Source organism: Cygnus atratus, chromosome 1 (genome assembly GCF_013377495.2).
Source record: "Cygnus atratus isolate AKBS03 ecotype Queensland, Australia chromosome 1, CAtr_DNAZoo_HiC_assembly, whole genome shotgun sequence".
Taxonomy (NCBI): Eukaryota; Metazoa; Chordata; class Aves; order Anseriformes; family Anatidae; genus Cygnus; species Cygnus atratus.
In genome coordinates, this window is record NC_066362.1 from 33,519,683 (window position 1) to 33,539,885 (window position 20,203).

The 20,203-nt window shown below is 37.6% G+C and overlaps 1 long non-coding RNA gene across 1 annotated transcript in view; it reads left to right on the plus strand.

Moving 5' to 3' along the window:
• Nucleotides 1-17,599, plus strand: part of LOC126913685 (uncharacterized) — a 50,640-nt gene extending 33,041 nt beyond the window's left edge. Inside the window, exon 3 of the long non-coding RNA XR_007709355.1 lies at nt 17,575-17,599. This is a non-coding gene — a long non-coding RNA (uncharacterized LOC126913685). The remainder of the gene's footprint in view (nt 1-17,574) is intronic.
• Nucleotides 17,600-20,203: the final 2,604 nt, after the last annotated feature.

The window sequence follows — 20,203 nt, forward strand, 5'->3', positions numbered from 1 at the left end:
ATTCCATGAGGAACTTTATAAATGAGTGCCTTGCTTTTACTCACACCCCAAGGCAAATATTGTGTAACCCCCTTCCCCTTTAACTCATTTAATAAAAGAAGAAGACCCCCTTTCTCTAAGAGAACTGGAATAGTAAAGTTACAAGGAGATCTGAGAGCTGCACCCTAGGGAACCACAATATATGTCTTGTGGGCCTAGCCCATTTTTAGAGGTTTAAACCAGAAATAGAGCTTGCTCTCTGGTATCTCTGTCTTTCCTGAGTAATCTTTCTTGTTACAGGATCTTTTAATCAATTTCAGTATATAGGAAATGAACAGAGGATCTCCTGTGTGGTTAAAAATCACAGCTAGTCCTTAGAGAGACGACAAAGCAGTCCAGCCTCTCAGGAGAAGATTGCCCCTTGTCACTGAGGAAATCTATGACTGTGTGAGAGTCACAGAAATCACTGACTAATTAATTTTTGTGTGTGTGTGTGTTTGCCTCATGCTTTGCTCTAGTTTATTTGGGATTATGGTATTCTTTTCTACTTTATTCACAATATTTTATGGTTAAAATTAAATTGAAGTTTCCTATAGCGGTATAGTTTTTAAGATTCTGCAAGACCAGGCCAAATGCCTGTGTCATAAACACAGCACACGGGTCAGCAGGAGGCATTCCTGTTGATCTAGCTCCAGTCCATTAATACAGTAAATTTATCCTCTTTTTTTTTTTTTTTCCACCAACTTTAACATTAAGCACATTCCTCTTACTTCAAAATATATTAACAGCTTAGTAAACTCAATCCATTTATTGTACGTTTAATCTAGAATGTTATGTAAACTTTAGTTCCAGAAGACTTCTAATTTATCAAGAATTGTTTTGCAAACTTTTATCAAAGTAAAATCTGCTTTGGCTTTCTTAACTTGGTTGCAATTTGCAGGCACTCAATTCATACTGTTTTGTAGCAAATAGTTGCCTAATTCCCCAGCTGAAGTAACATTATGCAGAATCAGATACCAGGGTTGTTGTTGTTTTTTTGGTTGGTTGTTGTGTTTTTTTGTCTGTTTGTTTGTTTTAAGTCTCTGTCCAACAGGTTTGGCATAGAAGCAGTTAATCAAATCAAAGTGACCATATCTAGATGACCTTTAATCTCATTCTTACTTCAGAGTAGCCCTGTGCAATCCTCCTTTTTCTTTTATTATTTGCTTATTACACAAATAGCTGGACACATTAGACAACATCACTCATAAAATCAATGTGATGTGATTGTTTCCAGTGCTTCACCTGGAAAGTTGCATTTGTTGAACTCACTTCTCAGATGGTTAGAAGCAATTTTAAAGTCAAATGCTGAGGCTTTAAAAACTTAAATATTTTTAATCTTTTTTTTTTTTTTAAATTGCTGATGCCTTTTAAATCATAAAGCATTTTCTCCTCCAATTTTGAATCATCTTAGTGTATTTATAAACAAACATTATATTTTTTCCTAGTCTATGTTCTGGTTAACAGAGGAAATCTCTTTTGATGTCCTCTTATGATCCTTTTTTGATTTCTTAGTCAACCTTGTAACCCTTCTCTGTTTTTTTTTAAATTAATTATTTTTACAATGGGCAGTCAGAAACATACACAGTTTCCCAGATCAGATATTTTATTTTATTTATTTTATTTTATTTTATTTTGGTAAAATGCCAATGGCAGTTGCACATCTGCAGCAAACTGGATGTATTTTAGAATTGAACTTGTTTCATGATATGTGTAGTTCAATGTTATTCCACAATCAGCTCCTAGGGTTTCAATCTTCTGTTATTTCCAGCAGAATGGAAGAAACTTCAGTTCAGTTAAGGTTTAGTAAAATAACACTATATAATTAATACAATGAAGTCATATAGTTTTTCCTGTAAAATATTCTGTGCCCCTGAAATCATGGTGATGATGTCTTCAGTTTTGACTCTGCCTGTGTGACACAAAGTGATGCCCAGAGAGTCCTGGTCTGCATAGCTGGTTTTGTTTTAAAATTCATCGAAACATTTCACTCAGTCTAGTAGTTGCCATTCATCACTATTTTTGTCTTCTTTTGAACCGTTTCCTTACTGACCTCACAATTCTCCTAATTTTCCATAGTATAAGTGATAATTCCCTATGTGAAATTTTATGTTATGCCTGGCCAAATACCAAACATAAGTGCAGTTTTCCATCTCTCACTAGTCTAGATACTCACTTATCTCTTCAAAAGCAGCAGATTGATCTGGCGTGACTGATCTCTGGTAAACCCACATAACATTTAGAGATCCCACATTTGATGCTCAGATTTCTGATTTATGGGGAGGAAGAGATTGCCATACATCAAATGATAGTGAGTAATCACAGCACACTTACAGCTGATGTGGGTGATATTGTGGTGGTAGTGTTGTCCCTACACTTGCAGAGACTTAGTTCTGGGAAGATTACTTGATGAACAGGGAACAATTTCTCTCTCACATTCGTCTTTGAGTATGAGATGAGATCACAAAGATTACATGGTAGATACTGGGATAACAGATTGACATGAGCTTAAATACATATTTAAAAGGGGTTTATAGATGAGGATTTTGCCCTGAATATCAGCCTGAAATACAATGACTCAGCATTACTTGAGAGAAGTTACATAGCCTCCAGCGCCCCTTCGTTAGTTGACATGTTTTTCTGTAGGGACAGGCTTTAGCAGCTGAATATTTCTGAATCTTGGTCTATACCATAACTGGTATGCAACAGTTGCATATATTCCTAAAAATGTCTTCTTCAATATAGTCATAGAAAACACGTCTCTTTTCATTATCCTGTAGTCTCTCCAAATTTCAGAATTTACACCCTATAATAGCAGCACATATCTTAAAAATATATTTAAAACGTAACATTTTCTTTAAAACTCAATTAATGTGTGTTTTTTTGTCTGTTCTTGCACAGTATTTCACTCACGTCAGAATATCCAGCAGCTTCATACCATTATTGTTACTATTAATCTCATTTAAAATAAGAGTTGAAAGTAACTTTTGATTCACATATCCAACCTTCTTCTAAAGAGATAACATTTATCAGTTCATATTACAGCTAGTCACTGTATATGGCCTTCTTCAATAGAATGGCATTGTGGCAGTTACTATAGTTATCTTTACACAAATGCTTTTTTTTTTTTCTTTTTCCCCTTGTGGAGTCTTGTTTTCCCTAATTAGTCTTCATTAATTTTAAAAAGGAGATTAATGCTGTGTATGTGAGGGCTCAGCTGTGGCTGCATGAGGCAGTTAGAAAAGGGTATGGTAATTGCCTGTTCTTTCTGTCTCACTGCTGCTGAAGGGGAAAAGAAATGAAACAATAACTTCTAATATCTGATTACAGGAAGTTCTTGATGCCTACATTCGATTTTGCTGCATTGAATCTTCATTAACCCAGTATCTATTCTCATACTGTGAGTCTGGCATAGAAAAAATTGAATATATTTCTTTATCAAGCAACTTGAGTTGTGCTTAAAATCCTTCCAGGGGCAGACTGAATCTCTACTGTCTCTGCTATCATCTATTTGGATTCAGATTCCTAGAAGAACCTAGGCACAGCATTTTTCAGTTTCTATATACATTTGAAAGAGCTGAAGTGCAGGTGGGGGGTATATACGTGTAGATTTAGGGTAAATTGAAAATGATCCCAAGAAGCACATCTTGTGAACTAATGGTTTTATGACAAATGCTACAGTTCTAACTAGAATATACAATGCTTATCATCTTGATTCTCCACTCTCTTGCACCTATATATATATCTATATTATTAAATGATGAAGTATCAGGCTAGCCTTTTGGCTTTTCACTGAATGCCTCGGCTTTATCTGTATGATTACATCTGTGTTAGATTTGCCATATGCACATTTGTTACTGTGTGGTTTCTCCTTATGTCATGGTAGGTTTTCTATCTCTGTTGCACCCAAATTCTGAAATGCATTACAAAGAACACCCAATTTCTGTTTTAAATGGATTACCTTTCAGCTGAACCACTCTGCAGTAAAAATGATTAAATTGTAAATTGTGATACAGTCTCTCTCTGTTATTTAGGCCAGATTTTTTCTTAGGAACTTCTAATTCTCTTTACTTTTATTTTGGAAGGGGGAGGGAAGTAGGAGGTTGCACTGCAGATTCTGTTTTGCCATGGGGTTCATCACACAAAAATCAAGTGGGTGATTTCAGTACAAAGCTATTTGATTATGCAACATGAAATCACGTAACAGCACAATTGCTTCAAATTCATGGAATTATTTTAATTATCTCAGAGTAATGTTCGCCTTTAATGCTTTTAAAAAAAAAAAGCAAATTAAAAAAAAAAACAACACATTTTTAATGTTTTCATGTATTATCTGATTATTTTCCGTAGGCACTCTGGAGTCCATTGTCACTTGAAATGGCTGTGACTACAACATTAACATCAATGAGAACTGAGGTTCAGGGTTTTCATAAGGCTCAGCCAAGGAATACAAAAGAGATGGTATTGTGATTAAACTACAAAAAAGCCACAAAATGTGACAGGAAAAAGGTTGCACAGGAGCCAGTACCAGCTTCTGCAGTATTTTCTCTGATGATTTGCTAACTGAATGAGGCTAGAAATTTAGCTAATCTATGCAAAGCTTGAATTTCAAGGAGAAACCATAAAACCTGTTTTGTTGTTGTTTTGTTTATTTTTGTTTTTTCCTTGGGAAAATAATAAAAAAGAAAAGGAAATCTCAGGAGATTAGCTAAACGAACTGTGATACACATCCTGTGGGAAGATAGAGAGAATTTAGCATACAGACAGCTGTATTTCTTTGATTTTTATGGGAAATTCCACTCTGATCTGAAGAAATATTTGGTGGAGGGAACATTTAACCAAAAAGGATTGTTCTTGTGGAAAGTTTTTACTCTAAGGGTCATTTTTTCCTCAACTCTCTCCCTCCCCAAAACCCACTCCTTCTAAAAACTATGTTCAGCATCTTCACACTTTCAGAGTGTGATGGACATTTTTTTAGAGCTCCTTGAAGCATCTTCATTAAAACATGTAAATGTATACTTCTGTGTCAGTGGTGCTATATTCTACAGCTGAACATCCTAACATGTTATAGAAGAGACTCTTATGCACAACAATGTATGGAGCTAAAACTACTAGTCATTTATAATTGATATTAATAACATAAAGCCACAATATTTCACAGAAAATAAGCCAACTGAAACTATCTGATACCCACAAGCACCACCATTTATTAAGCTGACACTTCTCCTTGACTACCCCATGTATAAAAATGCATATTTGAATGTCAAAAAAAATTCCATCTGTTATCAGGGATTTTCTTCCGAGTATTTGAAAGCCTGTGACATTACAAAAATGTATCATATTTTATCAACACTATTACTGTTTCTTGCAGATGACTGTGAAAAGGCCACTGTATAGCTAGCGGCTACCAAATATTGCTTTCTGTATCATAAGTCACAGTAATTCGAAATAATGATGACATTTGGCTTTGGAATATGTTTTCCCTTTGGTGACCTGAATTTTTATTGTGTACTTGGCAGATGCTAATTTAAGAAAAGCAAAAGCAATGATCACCATCGGATTTATTTTTGCTACAGGTGAACCCTGCAATTTAGCTCTTGTCACATGCAAATTAAAATTGTCTTACGCTATTTGGCTTGGTTAGATGACATTAATGTGATTGCTTATGCACCTTCTGTCTCATGGACTTGAAGTGCTCATTTGAGGCTCATCAGCAATGAGCTATCTTTGGTGACAGTTACTGTAAATGTACTCTGGGAAAACTGATTTAAGAAACTGGAGCTCTTCAAGGTAAATGTTTTGTGGTGTTTCATTCCAAGCCTCCATAAATTCATCAGAATCCTATTTAAAGATCACTTTCTACAAAGTTTGTGGGCTGCCACCTTGAAAGTGAATTCTCATCTTGCTGCAAGCAAATATGGCCTTAGGAAGAGTGAAAAAAAATATATGCCAGGGATTCATCCTCTAGTGGAAAATCACAACAAGGCAGTATTAAAGGAGCTTGTTTAAAGCACAGGAGAAAGCCAGCGCTTTGCACTATGAAACACACAAAACTGTCTTATTAAAAAAAAAAAAAAAAAAGTTTGATTTTGGACATTGTTAGGATTCTCTTACTGAAAGGCAATGATTTTTATTCAAACTGTAGACATTGACCCTTCTATTTAAGTAATAATAATTATTATTATTATTATGTTTAGCCACCTTTTCCTTCTTCTATTTCCTTTTATTTGTAGTTTTATGATGGAGACTGTAGAAGAGCCAGAATATCTGTTAGCTAGTATCTGGGTGGGATGGTATTCCTCTCCCTATTCTATGTGCTGCTGATGGAATGAATAGTGCTGAGCTCTCATCTCTCATTCTTTTGGTCCAAAGTCAGTAAGTAATCCGATTATATTCTTTAGGAAATTCTAAAATTCTGAATAATTCCTTTTTTTTTTTTTTTTGGTGTGTGTGTGTGCTTATTATTATTGTTGTTGTTATTATTACCTTAATGACAATATTATATTAAAACATTGAAAAGGTGAAATTGAATCTGAGTCTGCTGTGTGGAGTTTGAAGGCCAATTCTGGCACCCTATTGGTGTTGGGGAGCTGGGAGTCCTGGAGCCATGGGGAGCAATGAGTGTGCCTGTAGCTTTGCAACCAACCTGCTTAGCCCTGAGGGTGTTCAGTCTTCTGCCACTTGCTCCAGATGGAAGGGCAGTCTGGCTTGGTCTGGGGTTGGTGGGTACCCCAGACACCTTGTTACATTACCTTTCTTATCTCAGTGCTCCCACACCCTGTGGCGGATGGGCTATGTGCATGAAAACTGTGGAAGTTTGTGGTTTCCAGTGCTAGAGCATGACACATGGTAAGACTGCCCTGGGTCCAGGCAATGCTGAAACAGCCAGCATCTGTGAGACACACCAGCAGAAGCTGTGACAGATTTCCAGCCAAACTCTGCCTGTAGTTTAATGAGAATTTGTTGGGAAACTTAGTTTTCAACAAATTAACCTCTTCCATGCCTCTGAGAAGCATTCCGGAAATCCTCTACCAGCTCTGCCCGATCAGAGGCTCCCACAGGCTTGCTTTTTTCATCAGTTTTGCTCAAGACTCACATGATGCCTCAGGGTGTGTGTGGAGGGGAAAGCACTTAGCGATAGAATAGCATCAATTTGTGAGAGAGATTTTTATGGAAAAAAAAAATCAACTTCACCTAAACGACTGAGACTGAAAAAGGTATGAGTGATTAAGCATTCGAACGGGTAGGACTCTGTCATTTTGAAAATGCTGCCTTCTGCTTCATTCTCATCAGACCCAGATGGTGTGGCTAATGTTTTACAGTTTCTAGCCAAGTCAAGGGCTTAGACAGTATCAAACTGACTGATAAATCATGCAGAGGGAGCAGCACACTGAACACTTGGCAGGTGTTCCTCTGACTCTTTTGTTGGGGAATTTACTAACATGGTTTTCCCAAGAAAATCATAGTTCAGGGTGAAGTCAGGCTTTTCTTTTCTTCAAGCTACAGAAGCTCAGGGGCCAAGAGTGTCTCTTAGCTGAGATGCATACCCAAGTACGTGCTTGACCTCTTCTCTGGATGCAGTCAAAACCAGAGTGATGCTTATTTTTGATGTTCTACTGTGTTATGGCAGCAGACAGGCATGTTTGCAATGTATCTGAAAACTGTGGCTTTTTTATTTATCTACATTACTTAAAGGATTATAGATTATATTTATTTCCTCCTTCATAACATAGGGAAGTTCAGACAGCAAGATACTTCATATCTTAATTTCTCCTGATGGTAGAGTTTATCACTATCCTTATACATCAGAAGGTCAAAAGTTGTGCACAAGATAGACTTCATCATCAAATTAGTTAATCAGTAGATCTGGGACACATAGTACCCACACATACTTTATAAATGCAGGGGTAGGATCCAGATTTATGACAGTAAGTAATCAAAACTGCCTGTCCATCCTGCACAATGTGCTCTAGGTGATCCTGCTTGGCAGGGGGGTTGGACTAAATGATCTTCAGAGGTCCCTTCCAACCTCAGCCATTCTGGGACTTCTGCAAGGCTGGGGATATTTCCCATATGCTGTGGAGTTTGTTAGCTTGGCTCCAACACTTAATGCCAACTTCATGCCTTTGTGAAAGCTATGGGACAGAAGGCAATACTTAGTCTGAAATATTTTTTATAAGGTTTATAACTAAGTATGCAGTTCTCTGCCTCTGTCTAATGCAGAGCATATTTGTCTTCCTAAGTGAGTTGGTAGTAAACAAATCCCGTATCAATAACCATAGAAAATTGATTTTAGTTTATGTAGTAAGAAAACCGGGCTAATTTAACTTAGCCCATCCAGTGATAAACAAGGTTTTGGACACTTCACGTTTCTCTGGTGAGGAATCCTGATAAAAAACCTTACACCTTTTATTCTATTAAACAATCATTTTCTACGTGGTTAACTTCACATTAGCTGCTTCAGTACATCTGCACAAAGAGGTTTCCAAACAAATCACGACTCTTTAAATGGTGTGTGCAATGAAAACATCATGTAAATGGTAACCAGAGCAATTTAGAATGTTTTCTTTACTTTTTTTTTTTTAAATAGGATACTGCTAAAATCATACTGTCATGCAATTAACAAACAACTTTCTTAAAATTTAACGTTAGCAAATGGCAGCTAACATGAAACAAATAACAATGAAACTTAAACACATTCATAGAGTAATTTAAGGCCAGAAATACAAGCCATGGAAGTGACTATTTGAACATGTTTTAAAAAGTCATAAATAACACCTCAGATTTAGTTTGCTTTAAATTTGTGCTCAAATGTTATTAAAATCTCTTTAAAATTATAGTAATAATAAAACTGAAATGCTCTTTGCCTCTGGTTGCATACATTTATAGCAGAAACAAAAAAAATCATTTTTCTTAAAAATCAAGTTGAGTGCAAATCAAGGGCTCAAGCCTTGGAAATACTGTGTTTGGATGGACTTTAAAAAATGTTAAGGTTTCAGTGAGTGTTAAAAGACTGACCTTTATTGGCACTGACTCTTCCCAGTCAATCAAACTGAGGAACATGGAATTTGTTCATTTCTCAGAGGCTCGCACTCTGCTGAGAGCCCAACAGAGATGTATTGTTAGGGGAAGACCCTGGTGTCTGACCACAGGATGGGGGCAGCAAGGTTACTACACACCACATATGCCATTCCTTTTTGTGTTAGCCCAACGGGAAAATGGACAATAGCCATAAAGATGTATATGTTTACAAAATGTATTTCAAAGAAGGTCGAGCAAACGGTTAGCAGCAACCCTGCCTAAGATTTGTGGAGTCTGAAGCATGTGCAATTCTGAAGCAAAGGGCCACCCTGCAAAATCTGCAACTCCTAAAGAATACAGAAGATTTGTCTGACAGCTGGTTTGTCATCATCAGTCAAGAGGAACTGAAAAGGTGTAAAGGCTCAACAGCCAGAGCCTCTTGTCCTCTTTATTGCACACAACTGATCCTGACAGACCACCCAGGCACACACACTTTGGGGCTTGTAAGTACATGGGTGTGAGAGCATGAGGGAAAGGAGGCTACGAATTTGCCTAGAGATTTCATAAAATAAGACCATGCCCCACTTTCCTAACATTGTCCTTTAGTTTTGTTACACTGCTTTCATCCAGATCAGTTTTACAGCTGAGTTCTGTGATGTTGATGAAGAGTGAAGCCAGTATAGGTGAGCAAGTGCAGGGAGAGCTCCCACATTTTCTGCAGCAGTTTCTCTGCTCTAAGGAGACAAGGATGCTTTTCAGAAGTACCCACTGAAACTCTCCTTTGGCTGCAGTGTGCTGTCGAGCAGAGGTGAGTACAATCAGAAAGATTGATGGTGTTTTCTGAAGGGCTTCTTTAAAGCATCCTCCAACACACATCTTCATGGTTATATCACAGTGAATTTAGCTTGTGATTCCATATAAGTGGCTAAGAATAATAGAGTCTGATTTACTGCTGTATTGCTCTAACTCTGGACTCAATTGAGTTACACAGGCATAAAATTCAATAGTGAATAAATCCATAATATGTGCCTACCCATATAAGTCATTTCCCAAGAAAATGTAAGCATCCTCAATATCATCTCCTCCATAAACAACAAAACCAGAAAAATAAGTGCTGCTTATAATCTTTGTTATACACCCAGAGACACATTTTAAACTGTTTCTTCCCTGCTACATAGATTCTACTATACACCATCCATCAAGTAACTCCTGCACATGGATATTGTCTCAAAAAGAGTGATTGTAGAACTATTTCCAATACTTATCTGTTTAAAGATTTCCACCGAGCATAAAACAAACGTACCACAGCTGCTTCTCCTGTCTGTACTCATCATATTGGCTCTAAGCAGATTATGGTAATTATGATGGAAATTGCAGGAACTTGTCTTCTAATTAAAATGGAAATGGAATTTACAAAACAAATATGTAACAAACTGTGCTTTCTCCTATAGGAAAATAAACTAAAATACAATCAGCATGGTGCTTCCAGATGTGATTCAGTGCTGACATTATGGGCAGGAAGGGAAGGTTCAATCCCAGTTTGTCAGCAATGGACAAGACAAACAGCAACACAGAGCTGTCTACCTGGAAAGGAGCTTAGCCCGGGAGTAATGGCTTTTGCCTTTCTTTGAAATGAAGGTTGTGCAGCATTTCTGCTGTAAATGTATAAGCCCTGTCTGTTTGATAGGAATTAAATGGAGACAAAGCAACTGTCTTTTACCATGTATCTGAAAGGGTATTTCAGGCAATGAAAGCAGTATGGGAGAAGTCAAGAAGAGAGGGAGGAAGAGACTCTGGAGCAGGAGGAAATGACATAGGAAAGAATTTGAGGAAAGAGCTGGAGCAGAGTTGTGAACTAGGAAATATAGTGTCTGTCCTGATAAATTGTGTATGATATCAGAGAGCTTACCTTCTGTGGTGAATAGTGAATGCTATTACAAAACTGTGGAAAAGTGTTTTGTCAAATGAGTGGCACAATAAGGGTTTCACCAATTAAGAGCTGTATTGAAAAAAGTTAAACGAACAAACCTGTTAGTAGAAGATTCCTGTAGATTGTATCCAGCAGTGCAGGGAAATAGCAGCTTCCTCCTAAGTGACAATCTCTGAGGCTCACAACAGGACTGCCATGAAATGTAGCTGTGGAGCTCACTCTTCTAGCATCTTTCCTGCCTCTGAAAATTACTGTAGCCTGTTCTTGCTTTCCTACATCATTTGAAAATGCCTATATTACTGGACTGAGAACAAAGAGTGCCTTTGCTTTATACTAGAGGAGCAGATATCTGGCTCTGACCCATCTGGGTGACGATCAGAGCTTCTTGCCAAGTGTACAGGACACATACCGACAAAAGGGGGAATAAATGTACACTCTCTTTAGGAATGCAGGAAAAGGAAGGAAACTTAAAAGACAGCACCTATGAACGATAAGAAGTGAGCACACTCCTGTGTCTTGTCCAGGTGTAATATCAGGCTTTACATTGATTTAACTTCCATCTCTCTCCCCCCATATGCCTCTCCTTTGATAACAGACAGGGCTCATTGACCCAAACAAAGCAGCAGGCAAACGCAGCTGCAGGATTTCCTGCCAAAGGGGCAGCACACTGAACCTTTCACTGTCTTGAGGGTCTGTGGGCTTAGGTCTTTTATAAACAGGCAACCCAACCCTTTTCTATTAGTTCCACTAAAGAGAATGTGTGAAAAGACTCAAGGCACACTGCAATAAAACTTTCTTGCAATTAGGACTTAAACCCAGATCCATACCTGGCTTGCATTCAGCGACCCTAGATCATGTTGCCTGAGAGTTTGGTTCATCACCTCACAGACCTATTTACCATCTTCTGCCTCAGGCATGCCTTCTGTAACAGCATGAACCCCCTTCTAAAATATTACACAGAACATGTAGAAAGTGGATGTTGACTCTATTTGACCCGTCTGCAGTATGAGCTCACTAGGATTTTTTTTTCTCTCACAAAATATATTTGCTTTGTGAACTACAGACATCTGTGAAGCCATCCTGACTTAGCCCACCTTCTAGACTTGTTTTCTGCACTGAGGCCCAACTTCAGCATGAACAAGGACATCTCCAGGTGGGATAGATTACTCTCCTCCCAGCTGGAGAGCTGATAGAGAGATTTGAACTCGCATAGTAGAGAAAATAGCTTTTTCAGAAGCACCCTAACCTCTAGTTAATATGGAAAAATAAGGCACACTTTAATGTCAAGAAAATACCTCAGTTTTTATAAAGGCAGATTTTGTGCCCCAGATACAACCAAAGAAGAGATTTCTTAGGAAATCATGTGAATATTTTGAATCACACCTTCATAAAGGGCTCATTAAAGTTAAGGTCTATCCTAGTTCCTTACAACCAGCATTGCCATTTCTTCTATCATTGAAGCCCAAAATTAATGTTAGCAATGAAAATTTACCTTCTGCCTTTAGAGCACAGTGAATTACGGAGAGAATTCATTCTTGATCTCAATCTGTAACAAATTAAAAAAATTCAATGTCCTAAATTGTGGTCTTTTTGATTGCAACCAGGTACAACAGTTTGCTTAAGCTCACTGTGATGTAAATCAAATTATAATTTAGAACTTATTTTTTCTGAACATTTGTTACTTGGCAAAGTAAAATCAGATCTGTATTGATTCTACCAGCTTCTCACTAGACACAAGTGTTTGAATCTCTAAAGCTTGCACTTTTTAGGACAAAGTGGCCTGAATGTATTAAATGTATGAAACCAGGCTTTTTAGATCCAATTATTTTATTGATTATAGCTCTCAAGCTCTCTTGAAATGCTCCTAAAAATCAGGCTTGATTCAGAAAATTTGTACTCAGAATCAAAGGCCAATAGACCAATTTAGCATTGCCTGTTCTGTGGTTCCCACATTAGCTGAAAAATTACTTTTCATAGTGAGGAAAGGTGAAAAAACTATGTTACTTTTAATTATGCTGATTATAGTAATTAGGGGATGATTAACAGTGGACCAGTCAAAGTACTGTCATGCCACATATTTCTTGTTAAATCTTTCATATTCTGCTATTGTTTTCTCTCTTTTTACCTCCCCCCCCCCTTTTTTTCTTATTTTCCTGAGATTTTTCTACTTCTCACATTTATGGTTTTTACATTACAGTACTAAGGTAATACCTCTGTACAGCGGACAACAGCTTTAACCTGCCTCCATTTACTTAGCACCTCCTTCAAGAAGCTTTACTCAAGTTACTCCTTCAAGAAGCTTTACTTTAGTCTGGTATTTTGAAATATTAATAATACTGTACTCCATGACTCCATGTTGATAGTACTTCTATCTGGTTTAGCTTAAATGTATTTTAATTCTAGATTTGAATGCAACATTTCATATTACATGTACTATTCGAATGTTCTGTATCAAAGAAGAAAATAAACATGGGCTAGCAATTGTTTTTAAATGACTAATAATAGGTATTGACTTCTTATAACTTCATTTTCTTGTCCACTAAGTATTGATATGGAATGCCTGGAAATGGTAAATTAATTCTGCAAGTATCTTTCACTATGTTCTGCTCAAATGTGATGCCTCAAACTGAATGCTTTTTAATGGGGTGGTTGGATAAAAGCTTTTGTAGAGCAGCTATTAGTTTTTTCTTCTTTTTACATACCACAAAATTATGTCAGAGTCTTTTTGTAGCTACTGCCACTGTATGGCTAACTTCATCAGTCCAAGATCACTTTATATATGTATTTATTTTTTAGTATTGAATTTCTTCATTGCAGATAGCACTTCAGATTTTTCCCAAAGACCTAATCAAAGTTCACATTATTATAAGCATTAAAATAAAAAATCTTATTTTTTTCTCAAAATTTTGAATAATCTATTACTAAACAGGCCACTTTTTTTTTTTTCTGTAGTAAGGCCTAGGAAATTCAGCTCTATTGTGCATGATACAGAGGAAAAAAAAAGAAAAAAGAAAAAGAAAGGGACTTATATTTGCACTCAGCCAAAGGATAATGAGCAATGTCTTTAAATATGAATTACTGGCTATTAGAAGAATTACAGCCTCAGGAGAATGAAGAGTTTGATGCTTTTCTGGAATACCTAGAACAAATGGACAATTCCCAAGTCATGGGTCTTCCTGTGAGCTCTAAAAGCTTTCCAGATTTATTTATTTATTTATTTTCCTGTGAGGATTTGATGAGGCTCTTGCTCAACACAGTATTTCAATGTCTAAGTGCTGCCAGACTACTTGTAGCTATTCCTGTGCAGGTACCTAGCAAGAACAACTCTTCTACTGCTCAGTACTGGGAATTTCTGAGCATGTTCTCAGCAATTGCTGGGAACCTCAAGGTGTCATTGTGGAGCACTCACTCTTTCCACAACAGCTGGCTGCTCCTAGAGAACCCGGTCCTTCATCACACCAGATTTGATTGTCCTCATCACCCCTGTTATATAATATCATAAATCTCAAACCACAATGGCTGCTTTATTTATTTTAAAAATGCAAGTATTTTTCATTAAATAATGTAATAAATTAATAAAATAATGTAATAACATTAACTCTACTCCACCTCTACAAGATTCTGATTTCAACACGCATCTACATGGCAATCCAGACCTAGCTGCAAGTGATGGAGATGTAACAGGGACAACTGCGGTATGATAGCAGTGAAGCTCTGCACCTCTAAATCCCCAGGGGAGAGCTTCAGCTCCACTGGTCTTAGTATATGTCCAGGCAGCCAGGATGCTCTGAATGAGGCTGAAAATGAGGACTGTTATGACATCCTGTAGCACACAGAGGGAGATCAAGAGGGAGATCTGTTGCAGCTGCCATACACATGACATCCTAAGTACAAAGAACTGTACCTGTAAGAAATATAATTTTTGTGGATGTCAAGATGTGTCTGTTGAAATGCCAATCTCTCTTTTTTTTTTTTTTCCTTTCCCATTGGATCTTCTTTACCATAAGACAGGAATAGCAGCAGACGATGTGGAAAACTTGAAGATGAAATGTTACTGGCAGATCCTGCAGCCAAAGCAACAGCAGAAAGACAAACAGGTCTGGAAATACCCCTCATAAAATATCTTCTCAAAAGAGCGTTCTAGTAAGAAATTGTAAGAGAAAAAACTCACTTTGGCAAATAAGCTTCTGAAATGGATGTGGTCTTGCCCGATTAAACCATTGAATAGGTGTTTCTATATAAAGTAGTCATGAAAAATTATTCTTTTTCACTCTGTAAGTGTACCAGAGTTCTTTCATGGGGAAACCTTAAGGATGTTTTTTGTTTTGTTTTGTGTTTTGTTTTGGCGGAGAAGAAAGGAAAATTTTTCAATGACAGATTTGCAGCCATCCAATCTTGTGGATTCTTATTCTTCCCACTGAAAGTAATAATAGAGTCCGTAAATACTGTTAACTCATCATTTAATTTTAATCATTCACTTAAGGATAATTTCTGCTTTCATTAGAGTCAAAGCCTATGATTTTAATAACTAAAGTGATTACAGCATTGGGCCCCTTTTAAAACCTTTTAAAAATGCATTCTTGTTTTGGCCATTGAAAAAGGAGCTCAAACTATCATTCAAAACTAAGTCTCTTATGACTTTCCTGAAAATTCTTTACACGGTTGAATTGTGTCTTAGATGAGTTAGTCATGAGTATGTGAAAATACAGCATGACATGTTTGCATGCAATGGAGAGAGTTCTGTTGTCTTTGCCTTGCCTTTATTTCTAGCTTGTGCCACAATATTTAAAGGCAAAATTTTGCTGACAAATATAAACTTTTCTCTAACCTATCTTAGAGCTGGGTCTTCACTGAGATTTCCGCAGAGGCTCTCACCTTTCTTCTCACCCCTTCTTGTCTCAGTGAAGGTCCTGAACTTTGCTATGGCCCTTTCCAGTTGACTGAGACCTGCCTCCACTCCTTGTCAGGGTAGTTCCTCCCTCGCTGCTGCGTTCTGGGAGCAGAGTCAGTCAAAGCCATCCATTGTATTTTGGACAGATGAAGAAAAATTGAGTCAATTACAACATTTTCAGAGAAATGTATTTTTGCTGGAACACACCACTTAGCTAAAGCTTTTCATGAAGACGCAATGACTTCAACTTCTTTTTATCTTTCTGGCAAGAATTCTGAGACCAGCATTATGCTAGCAATTTTTATTTGAAAGGAGAGAGACAGAGATGCAGAGAGAGAAGGAGAATAATACAAAAACCTCCCTTTTTAAATACAAAGATGGATATTTCTTGAAAGCACTGAAGAGTATCAGGGTTTTGTTCTGATGTAGAAAGTAACCAGGAATGAAATGGCATTCTGCCTGCTCCTGCCTTCTTGCAAGGAATACAGCTGGTAATGGAAACAGCTAGATGCCCATCAGGACATTTCTTGTGTTACTATTAATCTCAGGATTGTTTTAATTCAGCTCCTCACCTTTGCGCCCCTGCTTGCCCATCTGTCTGCAGCCCCTAGGCATAGTGTGCTTTTCCCCATTGGAGTATGCTAAAATTGGTCATTTAATGAAGCTCATCAATCTCTACTTTGCCTACCAGATGGAGCGCCTAAAGGCTTTGTGTTTGGCCATTACTTGTATCTCTCTTTATTCGATTTATCACTCATTACTGGGAGCACGTGCTCACAACAATGCACTAGACATGTATCAGCCAAGAAAGCTTCAGGCCCTGCTGGCCCCTGCCCAGTGTCCCCACACCCCTAGACTCACCTGTGCTGCCAGATGTCTTTGGAGTGTCTCTCCCCTTCCATCTCAGGCTCCATTTTATGGTCTTTTAGGTCTTTTCAATCTTTTTCTAACAGGAGGGCCAAATTTCAACCTTTAGCTTATGTTTCTTTTACTTTGTTGCAGTATGTTTTCAGGCCCAAATTTTACAAGTACGCTTTGTCTACTAAAAAAATAAGCTGAGATTTGTATTTACATGGATTTAAAAGAAGGGATCTACTTTCACAGTTTTATGACATCTTCCTTTCACAATTACAATGCACTTTTCACAGGGCCTCCCCAAATGACCTGCTGTACGGGAGATGGCAGATACCATGAAAATGCTTCACATAGCCCACAGAGCTGTAAAATGCTGTGAAAGAGATGAATGAAAGCTGTGCTGAGTGATTTTGTGGAAGTTTTTGCCTTCTGCTCAAAAACATCATAGAAGAAGAGTCTAAAAAGTCTATTTTTATTGGTGTTGTCTCCTAAGATTTGGGATTTTTAATGAAAAACTTCCTAGGTTTCATATAATGGGAGCTGATTCAATGAACACTAAGGTAAGTAAATGAGTAACAAGGCATCATCCTGGTTGCAGACAGACATTGTACCCATTAAATAAATATTGACACAAAAAGAAACTCAGAGGTTTGTGTACAACTGAGTTGTATTTCTAGCCTGGTTGAGTAAGAAAGACGGACTAAAAGTACAGCTTATTTGTGTGTCTAGTCTTCCACCCCTATGTCAGTCCTTCCTCTAGTAGTGCTGCTTTATGGATGTCCTGAAACAGAATATAAGGCTCTTGGACTGTTGGTCTAAAACACTTGTCCATGTTTATTTAATTTTTTTCCACCCCCAGGAATGAAGCCTAAATCATCAACTCTGAGATTCTCCTCTAAGATTTTCCTTGCCAACTTGTTTCCCTCAAGCAGGTACTTCCTCAAAGAAATGTAATGTGATAAATTTAATGTGTGACTTGTAGTCTTTGTTGTCTTGAAGGCATAGAATTTGCCAGAAAATTGACTTAGTGTCCTTAGCTTTCTAAACTTAATGATTACATTTAAAATAATTACGTTGCTGGTCCTTCAGGGCTCCACAGTGTTCCCATGACACTGCAGTGCTGCCATCACTTTGAAACAGTTGTCCTCAGGAAATGCAACTGCTGTCTTTACATCGGTGGGATGCCACATAGACAAATACTTGCAACACTTTGAGGTCTGATAACTTGTTAATTATTAATTGTAACTTGTTAATTGTTCACTTCTGCTTGAATGTTCTGGCAACATATTTATTTGACAATTTGTGGCTCCTGAAGATTCCATTTGGCTTCTCTGGGGCTGCCAAAATATTCACCCTACCATATACGCTGTCTAACAGCATGCATGCTTCAGTTACCTACTTTCAATAAAGAGTGCAATGCAAACTCCCTGAAAATGTCCAAGTAAAGCAGGAAGTATGTTATACAATTAATTTACTTGTTCTTTTACCTTTTTTTTTTTTTTTTTAATGATTTGATTCACAGAGTCCTGGGTCCTTCTTATGGTTCTTCAGCAATGCCTTCTTAACCATATGATGACCCAGAACTTGACTGCAATAGATATTTAACAATTTCATATATACATAAGCATGGGATATATAAATTTGTATAAAGGAAAGATTCTTGGTCAAGGAATAGAAAAAGTATCAGAGGTGGATCCTAAATCTTTATTTTTCAAGTCCTTTTGCTCCTAGCTACATTTGCTTTCTTCCTAAATTGGCACTTGTAATGTCATAAAGGTAATTACTGCAGCAATCTGGGAGCAGTGGTATGTAGCAAGCTGATATATAAAAATGTCGATTTTGTAGCACCATACTGCTTTTGTTTTTTTCAGGAAAATTGAAAATGGATCTGAAAAAGGGTATTAAAAATAATGAAATATAGTCTTCATCTTTATAATCATGTTGAAATAACACTCCTGAGTATTGCTACTATCCTTTTTTGGAGGGAGAAGTTTATAATCTTTTCTGAGTTTACTGGCTGAGGTTTATCTCTTCTGCATCCAATAGCAGAGTGAGACTGAGCTTCCCAGTTTTTGAAAAAACAGATAGCATTTAGGTATAAAAAATCACACTTCTGTATGAAACATTTGATCCTACAACAAGAAACCTGAAGAAAGCACCTAAGCAGTAACAGTAAAAATGATTGATTGTACACTCATATAGTGCCCAAGCAATTGAGAAGATGAAAATGTCACTTTTCTAAAATGTAATGACATATTTAAAAAGTATCAGTAAGACAGTAACACTGATCTGCAAGTCAGTGTGTGATCATGTGCCCATATTGAGTGAAGAATATTTATGGGCGAGGAAGCCAAGGATGTTTGTTGCTGTTAAGAGGTGCAATCCAGCCAGCCTCTCCATCTATTCAGGAAGCTCACACATTGTTGTAAATAAAGAGAGCTCATGGTTACTGGCAAGTACTTTTAAAAATCAGGCCGTTAATCTCAACTACAAATCATTACCAGAGATGAAAGTACTCCTACTAATTTATTTTAAAGTGTATGAAGTTTAGCAAAAGGATTATCTTTATCTTCAGGGTATGAATGCAGTCAACTCTGACAGCCAGACTGCCTAGCTGGGGGATAAAGCTGTCTGTACAGGTTCTGCATGCAGTGCAGAGACACTCAGGATGGTTGTCTGAAGAACCCTGGATACACCATGGTCCCTAATTTTTGCTGTATCACTGTGTCACTGGCCCTGTGTGCTACATTTTCCGATATGATTAGCGTGGGCTTTTGTGCTACCCCCAAAGCAGCTAAATTGCTCTTAGTCCCAGTCCAGCTCAGGAAGGTCAGCAGCAATTTGCGTGCCCTCCGGAGTGCGATGCAGAAAGGTAAGGGCACTCAGAGCTGCAGGGCAGAATTTCTGTCTGCTTACAATAAACTCTTCAGAGGTTATTGGCAGCTTTCTACAAGCATCAGAGCCGAGGGGCTCTGATCAGTGACTATTTCAGAGTGGTGTTGAGCTTACTGCTCTGGGAAACTACAGAGAAGAAAGAGAAAAACAATGGAAACCCTGTTACAAAGAATCAGGCCTTGGCTTATTTAAGCTGATGCTGTTCCACTGCCTCCTACACAGCCCATCATGGTCTGCATTCTCTTGGGAAGGAGCATAACATTTCAGGAGATACCTCATATCAGAGGATTCTTAAGGGACAACTGAAGCTTACTTGACTTTCCTATGAAACTGCAATGTCTTCAGGCTGTTTCTGGGATTGGCAGACAGCTCAGTGACATCTGAGGTCCTCATGTTGGAGGGGCCATGCTGAAGGCTAGAGGACACCTCTTAGTGAGCTTGGAAATCAAAGATGCTGATTGAAAGCAAAGTATTAGCTTTGTTTTATAGCTGGGGACTAAAGTCAAAGAATTTCATAACACATTGGAGAGACTGTGGTGACTCACACTAAGACTGTGTATTTGTGCCTAAATTACGTAAACATGGTAGGATGT